The following is a 12,496-nucleotide window of genomic DNA, read 5'->3' as shown; positions in this document are numbered from 1 at the left end:
TGATTCAAATTTATATATATATATATATATATATATATACATTTATATTTCAATGTATTGTATATAAATTATATATTTATATACATATCTATATATATATATAAAAGCCTAAGTGACTGTTACGACCAGACAACCAGCTGATAACTATGATGCACACTGACCACCAGGGAGCAGATGCTCAATGCAGGAGCTAGCCCCTGGTGGTCAGTGTGCTCCCACAGCCAACCTCCCACGGTCCCTCCCCTGGCCTACCGGCCCTTATTGGCCCTGATCTGGATTGGGCTAGAAGGCCCCTATCGGCCCGATTGCCGGCCAGGCCGAGGGACCTCACCCGTGCACGATTTCGTGCACCAGGCCTCTAGTTATATATAAATATGTAAATAAATACTGTATTATTCAATTGCTTTCATTTTATTTTATATTAGTGTAAAAAAGTCAATAATTCATTGGCACATAGGAGTATAATTCACCTATATATCTTTGGGCTTGTTTAAAATTATTGTTCCAATATCTGTTTTAAATAGTCATTACCATCTCTGTAGTGTTGGTTGGTTAATACTGTATATGTACTTGATATTAAAATAAACAGATCAATTAACTAAAATTTTCTACCTCAGATTTTATAAAAAATAGCCTCATTTATTGTGTTCTTGATACCCTATTTGTGAGCACACACATACACACTCTCACACATACACTATTCTAATTATTTCTTACCTCTAAATCCTTTCCAAAATAGTTCCAATGTGTTTAAAATGTAAGTGGTCACTTATCTTTCATTCAAAATAATGTTATGGTGAACATTGGTCATTTATATTAATTAAAATTAGCAAAGTTTTAACTTTTCAAAATAGAAAGAAACCCCTATTAGTATTTTGTGGTCTTCACATTAGAAAAAATTGCATTGAGTGTACACAGACTAAAACTAAGCCTTCAATAAAATATTTTTTCCAATAATTATTTATAGCTTCAGCAAGGTATTTTCATTTGTTGCTTGCAATACCATAAATTTATTTTAAATAATGTATTTTAAAGAGTTAAAGAAAGTTTTCATTATATAATTTAAATTCCTGATGCTAATACCTTTCTATAGTCTGTATTCTCATTAAGGTTTTGAGACACTATAAGGACAACATGATAGAAAATGCAAAAAAGTACACATTTGTGAACCATTTCTGTAAACTCTTATAAAACGATGTTTTATTAAACTAGAAGATAAATGAAAATTCTACATGATATTTTATCAGAAATAGCACAATTTTCTTTATTAAAGATTTTGAATGTTTACCCCAAAGGTCAAAAAGTGGTAGTTAGATTTATTTCTGTCGCTAGTAATTCTAGTCATAGGATTATAAATATAGTAACTGTCACACATTCATCTAGTATCACTTAATCTATGAAATGTCATTATGAAATGCAGTTAATGATCCAATAATGGGTTCTCATCAAAATGGGATAATCTGGGAGAGTAAAAATAGCAGCACAAGATTTCAAAGCAGTATATTTTTATTTAATGTACACAATTTGGGTAATTTTAATCTGTATTTTTATATCTAGAATTGAAAGTCTCTTTAATTAAAAATAACAGAACATACTTATATTAAAGCTTATATTTTATGCATAAGCAGTACAAAATTGTTTTACTTAAGGAACATTAATCATTTTCATTTCAGTGGATTTTTTCTGTGTTTCAAGGTCTTCAGTGTGAAGTAAAACTAAAGTAATCTACTTGCATATTATGCATTATATGCAGCAAGACCTCATAGAATTTGCCTAATATTAGAGAAAAAAATGGCATATTGATATCTACATGGAAAATATGGGCAGTTGCTATGACAATAGACAGAATCTTTGATTTTTTTAAAGATTTTTTAAATATATTTTATTGATTTTTTACAGAGAGGAAGGGAAAGGGGATAGAGAGTTAGAAACATCGATGAGAGAGAAACATCCATCAGCTGCCTCCTGCACACCCCCTACTGGGGATGTGCCCACAACCAAGGTACATGCCCTTGACCAGAATCGAACCTGGGACCTTACAGTCCTCAGACGGACGCTCTATCCACTGAGCCAAACCAGTTAGGGCAGAATCTTTGATTTTTTAATCAACATAAGGTTAGTGTTAAAGTCATGAATATGAAAGTATTCATGCTGTCATTAAAACTAAGCACATAATCAAATATGAACAACTAACTGGGGTACATATTTTTAAAATAACTTATTGACACTATCCTATGCCTGAAGTAAAACTTACCATCTATTCCTCCATGCATATTCTGTGTGAGAGAAATAAAATGATCAACCCTAAAAAGCTGCAAGGAATTTGTTTCAGAGAGTTTAGTTGGCTAGATAGTCTTAAAAGTCCAAATGTTGTAAAACAAGTACATGTTATATTATAAAGTGTCATTTCCTTTTGTTTTAAATGTTTTGCAAACTCACAGAAAACAAGAGTAATTCCCAAAGGCGAAATAACACAACAAAAATAACTAAGAACTGGAAACAGATGGGGCCAGCAAAATGTGGCTATTGGCTTCACCATGGAAACCAACTGTCAATCCTAGCCACAAGATGGATGTTAACTATGTGGAAGATTTTGGTTTTGAGACACTATAAGCTGCTGGGGGGGAGGAGGGGAGGGCAACTGAAACTGAGACATAAACGGTAGGCCTTTGTAGGAAGAATGCTCTAAAAGGGAGAGCCACACAAAAAAAATAATAATCTTTCAAAGCAAGACTTCAAGAATAAAATTTATGTTTCTCAAAAAATGTAAAGTGAAATTTTTATAAAGGACAATTACCATATTTCTTCAGAAAGTTTAAGATGAAAAGTTAAAAAAGTACCTTTCCAAATGTATGGATAAATTTATGGTGCATTCACATAACAGAATATTATTTAGCCATGGGCATAAACAAATCTTTGCTCCACACAACAGCATGGCTGAATGTGGGGGAGATAACTGTGTGTGTGGGGGGGAGACAATCACAAAGGTTATGATTCGCATCATCCATTTTTATAAAGTTCGAGAAATGACAGAACAAATCAAGGTTATTAGCAACCAGAAGGGTTATCTTGGAGGGAAATAATGACTGGAAGTGTCTTCTGGTATGCTAACAATATTACATTCCTTAATTTGGATGCTGATTTCACAGGAAAGTTTAATTTATAAAAATTATTCCATGTATACGTTTATGATCTGCACACATTTTGGCATATATATATTACTATTCTCAAACACATTTGCTAAAATTAAAAAGGAAGGCAATATAATTTATTGACTAAGTGATCGTATTTGGTACAGTATTACTGGGTCCATTCACTGTGGATAGATTATCTTCCATTTATGGAGCTCCACTATTCACTCTGCTCAACCTGCTGTCAGGTTGGATTCAAATTCACAATCAAACTCACAACACAAAGCAGACATTGCTCTGCTTTAAGTAGACTTAGTCTTCAGAAAGAACCTATAATGGAAAGCAATGTAGCATTAAAAACAACAGCATAACATAAATTGTTGAGACTCCCAGTTGCAAATTCCAATGCCCTAACATAAGAGTTGACATGTGGCCACCATAAATAAGGATATTTGCCCACACTTATTACTGGTGACTTGCCATATTTTAGGCTCCTCAGAATGTCCCCACTCATACACCCTAAGCCACTAACTCACCTGTTCACTGTCTTTTACTTTGATCAGAATGTTTCTTCCTCTTTCCAATTGCACTGCTCGATCAAGTCCAGTTTCCTTGAAAATAGCTCCCTCTTGTGTCCTCTCTAAGTGGACAAATCATTATCTAAATGCCCAAGCTGAGCCGCCATAGAATCCTTTCCACTTCTGGTTCCACACCAAATCCAGTTCCCATGGCCCCAAGAACACTCTGCTGGATTGGGGCCACTGATGGCTGAGTTATCAAAAATGCTGAGTACTGCTGGTGATGGTGAACTTCAAGTACATGTTACCATCTCTATGTACTGACTCACGCAGGCGGTTGTGAACTGATCATATCCAGAGATGTGTTTCAATATGCAAACAAAGCTCCCATGTTTGTCTTTTCTGAAGTTATAGGAACTAATCATCACTGGTTTTTAGCTGTTATGTCACACTCACGCGCACCCCGTGGACATTACTCTGATTCCTACCGTAGCTACTTACATGAAGAGAACAGGGCAGCATTCACCTTCCTATTCATGCAGGTATTCAAAAGGGATTTCATCCTAGGCATGTGGTATATCAGCTGCTCATTGTTAGTCATAAACCGCACAGTCTACTTCTAAGGCAGTATGTCTTTTAAGCTTATAGAAGAAACAATATAAACATACGCAAGCAAATGCTATAGAAATGATCAATTTAATGGCTGTTAATCAGGAGAGTCATCAAGGGATCCTGTTTGATGTCTGATCTCTAAATCATCCAAATGTTTTTTGGGAAAATCTTATAATGTGACTTCAGTTGGATTCTCCTTTTCAAAAGCAAACAACAAAACCTCTTAGGTTTCGTCTAACTTTGAACATAACTCAGCACCACATGTAAGAGTAAAGGCTAAGAAAATCATTACCTTGCTTTGTGAAGCGAAGGCCTGTAAAAAGTGATAATTTCCTCTTCTGTGTTCCTTATCCATCTGGGTGCTTCTTTTCAATTGACCACAATTTCTTTCTATTTCCACCCCAAGGTTCTGTTTGCGAACCTAGATTTTGTGTTACTGGCAGTGATACTGAAAACACTCAGCAACAGCCTTAGCACAGCTTCCATTTTTTTGTATTTCCAGGAAGAATTCATATGTTTTCATGGATTTCTGACCCATAAACTGAAACAGTTTATCCATATTTGTTATCAAAACTGCCTATTTTTTTTTTAATCCTCACCCGAAGATATTTTTCCAGTGATTTTTATAGAGAGTGAAAGAGAGAGGGAAAGACAGAGAGAACTATTGATGATAGAGAAACACATTGTTTGGTTGCCTCCTGCATGTGCCCCAACCAGAGCATGGGCTGAGGAGGAGACTTCAATCAAAGTACTTGCCCTTGATGGAAATCGAACCCGGGACTCTTTGATCCGCAGGCCAACATTCTATCCACTGAGTCCAACTGGCTAGGGCCTGCCTACTTTTTAGGATGTGTGTATATAGGGAGTGTCTTCCTTTTTAGTAAACTTTTTATTATATAATAGATTTAGATTTACAGAAAAAACAACAACTTGAAGACAGTACAAAGAGATCCCATAAACCCCACACCATTGCTATCAGTGCATTATTTTCAACCAGATTTATTCTTTATTCATGTTTACTTAGTTTTTACTTATGTTTTTCAATTTCAAGATGCATCCAGGATATCATACCACTCTTTGCAGTCATGGCTCCTGAGCATCCTCGGGGCTATGACAGTGACAAAGACTTCCCCATTTTTTGTTGAGCTGCATCAGGTGTTTTGTAGAATGGTCCTCAGCTGGGATTTGGCTGATGTTTTCCCCATGACTAGACTGGGGTTATGGGTCTTGGAGAGGAAAATCACTGAGGGAAACTCCCCTTGCTATCATATCATATGTCATATCATAGCATAGCATATCATATCATACAAGTAGGCATATTGTAAACTGGATTAACTCTGATGTCTGCCCTAATAACTGAGTGTTTGTCAACTTTCTTTTTATGGCTTTATAGCTTATTTCTTTTTCATTGCTGAACTAGAGGCCCGGTGCAGGGATTCGGGAACGGGTGGGGTCCCTAGGCCTGGCTGGCAATTGGGCCGATCAGGCCAGTCGGCCAGGGGAAGGAACCATGGGAGGTTGGCCAGCTTCAGAAGATTGGCTGTGGGAGCATACTGACCACCAGGGAGGCAGTTCCAGCATTAAGTATCTGCCCCCTGGTGGTCAGTGCACATCATAGCTACTGGCCAGTCGTCTGGTCATCCAGTCTTCCTGTCATAATGGTCACTTAGGCTTTTATATATATAGATAATATTCTGTTTCACAGATTTGTAACAGTTAGTTTACTTACCTATTGAAGGGCTTCTTTGTTGCTTTCATTTGGGGGCAATCTATATTATAAAAGGCCTGTGGCCCTAACGCTGTCACACTGTAACAACCAACAACCAGACTCACCAGGAGGTGCAAGGAGCACCTCTTGGTCCCTCCCCTACCTCCCCACCCCCCGACCACGAGCCACTCTCGGCAGCAGGGTAGGGCTCACGGGTCACATGGCACAGCCCACAGGCTCCAATCGTAGCAAGGCTGGCAGCAGGCGGGTGGGCGGGGCCGCACGATTTTGCACGCTTCTAGTGCAAATAAATAAAGCTGATATAATCATTTGCGCACAGGTTTTCATGTAAACATATGTCTTTAAATCAATTGGTAACTAGGAGCAAAATTTCTGGATAATCTGATAAGAAGACTAAGAATTGCCAAAATGTCCAAAGTAGCACTGCCATTTGTATTTCCACCAGCAGTGAATCAGGATAGTAAAACAAAGACTTATATTTTTGATATTTATTTTATATATTTAAATGCCATTTAACAAAGAAAAATCAACCAAAAAAAATGAGTTCACGTGTCACCTCTGACACGGGTGTCATAGGTTCGCCATCACTGTACTAGGAGCACAATTTCTGGATAATCTGATAAGAAGACTAAGAATTGTCAAAATGTCCAAAGTAGCACTGCCATTTGCATTTCCACCGGCAGTTAATCAGTGTTCTTTTTCTCCATTCTTACCATCAATATCTCAGCTGTGATGGTGGTTTATGACTACATAAAAAGGCCAAACTCATCAAACTGAATACCTTACAAGAAGGGCTTTTTTGTTTTGTTTTGTTTTAGGGTGTTTTTTGTTTTGTTTTGTTTTGTTTTGTTTTTGTATGTAAATAGCACCTTAACAAAAGTGAAAACAGCCGTAACCGGTTTGGGTCAGTGGATAGAGTGTCGGCCTGTGGACTGAAAGGTCCCGGGTTCGATTCCGGTCAAGGGCATGTACCTTGGTTGTGGGCACATCTCCAGTAGGGAGTGTGCAGGAGGCAGCTGATCGATGTTTCTCTCTCATCGATGTTTCTAACTCTCTATCTCTCTCCCTTCCGCTCTGTAAAAAATCAATAAAATATATTTAAAAAAAGTGAAAACAAACAAAAAATTAGAAAAAAATGGACTTGAAACACAAAAAATGGACTTTGAAAAACAAAAAAATGTTTTGAAACACATTTAATTTTTATTTTGACCCTTACCTTTCTCTCAACTTGTCTTTCACCGGTTTTCTCTTCAGTCTCATCAACTTGTCTAGTGAAGGTGCAGCTGGTTTCTCCTCTTATAGGTTTTTCCCACAAGGATACTCTCCTCCTTTGCCACCACATTCCTTAACTTGCCCAACCACAACCTTTTGTTATAGAAAAGATTAAAAGTAACTCAATAAGGGAAAACTCTCATGATAAACTTCATTTAGGTTCCCTGTTGTCTGTTCTTATAATAAACTATACAAAAATAAATGTTCTCACTCATCAAACTGGAATTATTTATTAGTATTCGTCTTTCTCACCCTGATTAGATGTTAAAAGTTATTATTCAGAGATAATGTCTTTCTTTTTCATTGCTTCTTTGTTGTAAAGAACTCAGCGAAAAGTAGGCTCTTAAATATATGTTAAGTAAATGTATACATTTAAAAAATGTTTGGTAATCTGGCATATTACTTTGCTAGGGTTACCATGACAAAATACCACAGACTGGGTTTGCATTGGGTTATATTAGAGTAGGGCCCACCCTAGCAGTGTTAGTTTAACTTAATCACGTTTTTTAAAGACTTTATCTCCAAATACAGTCACATTCAGAGGTACTGGGTGTTACAATTTCAACATATCAATTTTGAGGGGGACCCAATTCAGGCAATTACATTTCCTGGAAAATGAAATAAACTACAGATAACAAAGAACACATTGGCTCTTTTTTCTTTTTTTTTCTTTTTGTCTTCCTGTTTTGTTGTGTTTGTTTTTTTTTCTTTTTGGTCTGATAATCTCTCTGGAGAGTGAATTCTGAGGACAGGAATAATGCCTTATTTCCCTTTCCATCTCTTCACACCTAATAGACTGGTAATTAGTAGAGAGTGAAAAAACATTTGTTAAATTTGCATTAAACTGAATTAAATGCAAGGACATAAATGAGCTAATTCACCATTAAACAATTGATGTTCACTTAGCGTATACAGATTCTTAATGCAGAACTGGAGTGAGAGACCAGCATCCTCTTTGATTGTCCTCTAGGTCTTTAATATTTTCCATTCATTTTTCTTATTGAGCTAATTCACCATTAAACAATTGATGTTCACTTAGTGTATACAGATTCTTAATGCAGAACTTGAGAGACCAGCATCCTCTTTGATTGTCCTCTGGGTCTTTAATATTTCCCATTCATTTTTCTTACACAACTTAATGTGTTAATAAAATCTACAACAGTTCAAAACTCTTTGGGAACAGATATATTTAAAGCAGTTTTCCAGATTGGACTATGCTGTGAATTAATAAGGGCAGTCGAAAACCACCAGAATTGCCACAGAAAGGTAATCAAATCTACTTTATTTCTTTTTAAAAAATTTTTATTGATTTCAGAGAGGAAGGGAGAGGGAGAGAGAGATAGAAACATCAATGATGAGAATCATTGATTGGCTGCCTACTGCATGCCCCACACTGGGAATGGAGACCACAACACAGGCATGTGCCCTGACCGGGAATCCAACCATGACCTCCTGGTTCATAGGTCGATGCTCAACTACTGAGCACACTGGCTGGGCTACTTTATTTTTTAAGATTAACTTTGAAAAGTTAACCAAGTGTTAGATATGTATGATATGTTTGCTCAGCAATACTAAGCTTGGGATTCTTTTAGCACAACTCGCTTATTTTATAATTATTTTAAAAATCATGAGTCTGTATATATGCCCAACTATTTCAACTGTATGAAAATAATTAAAATATGCTTTACATGTGAGAGTTTTATCTTTTAGCACTCTTTTCACAATTTCAAGATGCTTAAGTTGTAGCTGCAAAAACAGGATGAAATTGAATCAGGTTTTCTAGAACATTTACATCTCTCAGAAGTGGAAGGTGTTTGATCATTTTTGGAATATAAAATAATAATAAATTTGATGTTATATGCTTTCATGTATGTATCTATAGCATGAATAAATGAACTCAAGTAATATGTTACTCCATATGAATCAAGTAACAAAATGCTTTCACAGCAATTAATTTTTTGTCCTTAAATTTAAAATTTGACAACATATATATATTTTTCAAATTAAAAACTTAAGAAGTGTAAACACTACGTTTATATTTTCAAAGTATTTGCATATCTATAATAATAAAAGGGTAATATGCTAATTAGACCAAACATCCTTCAGGGCGTCATTCCAGACGTCCTTCCAGACGAAGCCAGGGCCAGAGCGAAGCCCAGGTCCTGGGTGCCTGGCTGCGGTGTCCGGAGGGAAGCAGCCTGGATCCCGGGGGCTGGAGGGAAGCCGGTGCCAGCAGCTGGGGGAAGGAAGGCCTACTCTTGCATGAGTTTTCGTGCACCAGGCCTCTAGTGTCTTTCATAACAACTGAGAAACAACATTTACTTATGGGATGATTAGTAAATTTGTGTGAGTGTTTTGTTTTGTTTGTTTTATATCTAATAATCTTAAAGTATTTTATTGAATTCAACCACAATTAAGGTTTTTGCAATAAGATTAATATACAAATAAGTAAAAATGATTCTACAACATAAAAAAAAAAACTTTCTGAATTTAAAAGTGAATAATACATGCAGTTCTCATTTTATCAACTGACTTTAGCTAACAAGTGAAAAATACAACATTCCTTTTGATCATTTCCTGTGGGATGCCTGTAGTGTTCTTCAAGTAATAAAGAATCTATCTGACTACAGACTAACAAAGAGATATATAGGAGAAGCACTGATGAAAATGATAAATGTCCCAAACAGTGGAAGGAGCATTTTTCCAGAGGATGCAGAGGGATGGGTTTGGGAACCTGGAACTGGACCTGGAGCTGGAGCTGGTGCTGGAGTAGGATTGTCGATATCTTCTTGACTTTTATATTCGGGTAATGGAAAATATTCTGAAATTTTCATTCCAGGCATTTGGATGGGTTCATGGTTATTCATACCAGGTAAGACAGTGGACTCCTGGCTTTTCATTCCAGGGTCTTCAAGCTTCTGTTTTTTAGCACCAGGGCTGGCAACATAGATGGGTAGAAAATATTCCATGTTCTCAACACAATTTGCCATTTTTAGTCCTTTTAGAAATGCATACTCATAATGGCTGCAGGTCTTGTTTGTGCTTCGAAAGATAAGATTATTGCTAGCCCCATCCTGTGACACATGAAAAATCTCATTCAGAGGTATTTATTATAATAATTCTTTCACTTTCTTTATCAAAAAATGTTTCAATGGCAACCCCACAGCATGTGTGAATGGTTAACAGAATGTGTTGGGCACTTGCTGCTTGAGGTTTAGCTGAATGTGCCAAGGTGAAATGGCCAAATCTGGCTTGGTTTAGCCCTCCAAAGGTAAATGAAGTTCCCTGGCTTGTGCTATACACCCCATTTTTGTAGTTATCCTCACAAGGTCTTCTCAGCAATCGCAGGGCTCTGGCCAGGTAAAAATGAAAAGCTTTGAACGGGAAGCCATAGATCTAATCGTTTCAAGATTGGCCAGCCATCTTCACAGCTTCATTGAACAGATGGTAAAAGGAAGTTTGCTCTTGAGCTTCAGAAATATATGCCATCAGGGCTATTCCATGGTTATCCTTAAAACTCACGGGGAGAGAGCTGAGTCTTCCGAGCCTCCCACTTGGCTTTTGCATTTCCCCACACATCCTCGAACAGCTGGTGGGCCTGGCAAGTGACTCCATTATTTGTCTGGAGAAGTTGAGGAAAGCTGTCTGTGGCCCGCTTTTGTTCCCATGCTGCCTTGTACCTGAGCCTGTGTTTTAGAAGAGGTTTTTTGCGGGGGGAGGGCCAAGATTGGTTGGAATTTTTACCTGCTTTACCATTTCTGTTTAAGTGACTTTTTTCCTTGAGCCTGAGTGAGTGCACTGATATCTCTCAATATAAATGATTATAAGGAGCCCAACCTACACTAGATGGGAAGACCAATATCACATAGGAACTAACAATCATGAGTGTCATGAAAGGACAAATAAAGAATTCTCTGGAATGTTATATAAAATGATATTATTCTCAAAAGCAACAATTAGAATAAGAAGGAATAGAAAGTGTTCAGCTCAGAGAGGCTTTCCTGGTCTACCCGGACTTCAGCTCCCAGTTCCTCAGGGGGAAAATGTCACAGGCCAAGAGCCATGTCTGTCACCTCATTAGTTTGCTTCTCTCAGGACTGTCACCTGTGGTGCCTGCCATTCACTAACCAGAAACTGGTACTTAAAGTGTATTATTCAGGTTTATATTATTTATGATGACAGAGCCAGTCTGGTACCATTTTCTGTAACTGTACTAGAATTAATAGTTTCATTTTATTTTAAAATACATTTTCCTAAGGAAAAATGATGCCAAGTAACTTTTGATCTGGTAGTGCTTTCAAATATTGTATTTTGTGATTTGCCTGATATTTAACTGGTACCACTCACATGTGGTTGTAAACACTTAGATGGTCATTTTTCTGTTTTTCAAATCTGTATTTAAGAGATAGCCATTGTTCACACGCCACCAGAACTCATCATTCAAACTCTGGTAGTCAAGCACCGTGGCCACGAACCCTGACAAAGTCTTGTTCCATTAGGCTACTTTAGTGATAATTTCACTCTTTTGTTATTGTGTGTCATGCACTATTAATTCCCATTTCCAAGAGGAACAGAATCATCTTTGCCTTCAGGTCCATCCAGTTCAGAAAAACAATCTCAATTTTCCAATTTTATTTTCAAATATTGTGTCTATTGCTAGTCGATACAGAAAAAATACGCAGTCTATGTATTTTATCAGAAAGTGTTAAGTTCAAGAATTTAGGTTGACAATCTTAGAAATGGCAGTGTGTTAGTTCACTTGGACTTCCTTAATTCCACAGACTGGGTGGTTTAAACAACATAGATGTATTTATTCATAGTTCTGGAGGTTACAAGACAAAGATCAAGGTTCTGTCAAGTTTGGTTTCCTCTGAGACTTCTTTCCTTGGCTTACAAGTGTCCACCTTTTTGCTGCCTCTTCTCATGGTTGTGAATCTGTGCATGTTTGATTGCATCCCTGTGATTCGCATTACCAAATGAGGTAGAGGCAACACTGTGCCAGTTCCATTATACGCCTTAAGAAACCATAACACTTTCCATGTTTGCACTTTTGGAAACCCTGAGCCATTATTATGTAAGAATTACAGCTGGTGAGAATGCGTGATAAAGACCCCGGGAAGAAGCTATCTGGACATAGCAAAGAGGCAGGAGACTATAACTCAGGCATTCAGTATCTTGATGATCCAACCTACCAGCCTTTCCCAATAAGACATCAGACACATGAGTGAAGCCAT

General features: G+C 37.1%; 1 pseudogene; it reads right to left on the bottom strand.

Annotated features, from left to right (window-relative positions):
- The window catches only part of LOC102262818, a 77,071-nt pseudogene extending 64,801 nt beyond the window's left edge, over positions 1 to 12,270 (bottom strand).
- Positions 12,271 to 12,496: the final 226 nt, after the last annotated feature.

This window comes from Myotis brandtii, unplaced genomic scaffold (genome assembly GCF_000412655.1).
Source record: "Myotis brandtii unplaced genomic scaffold, ASM41265v1 scaffold440, whole genome shotgun sequence".
Lineage (NCBI taxonomy): Eukaryota > Metazoa > Chordata > Mammalia > Chiroptera > Vespertilionidae > Myotis > Myotis brandtii.
This window is presented reverse-complemented; position numbering and strand designations above follow the sequence as displayed.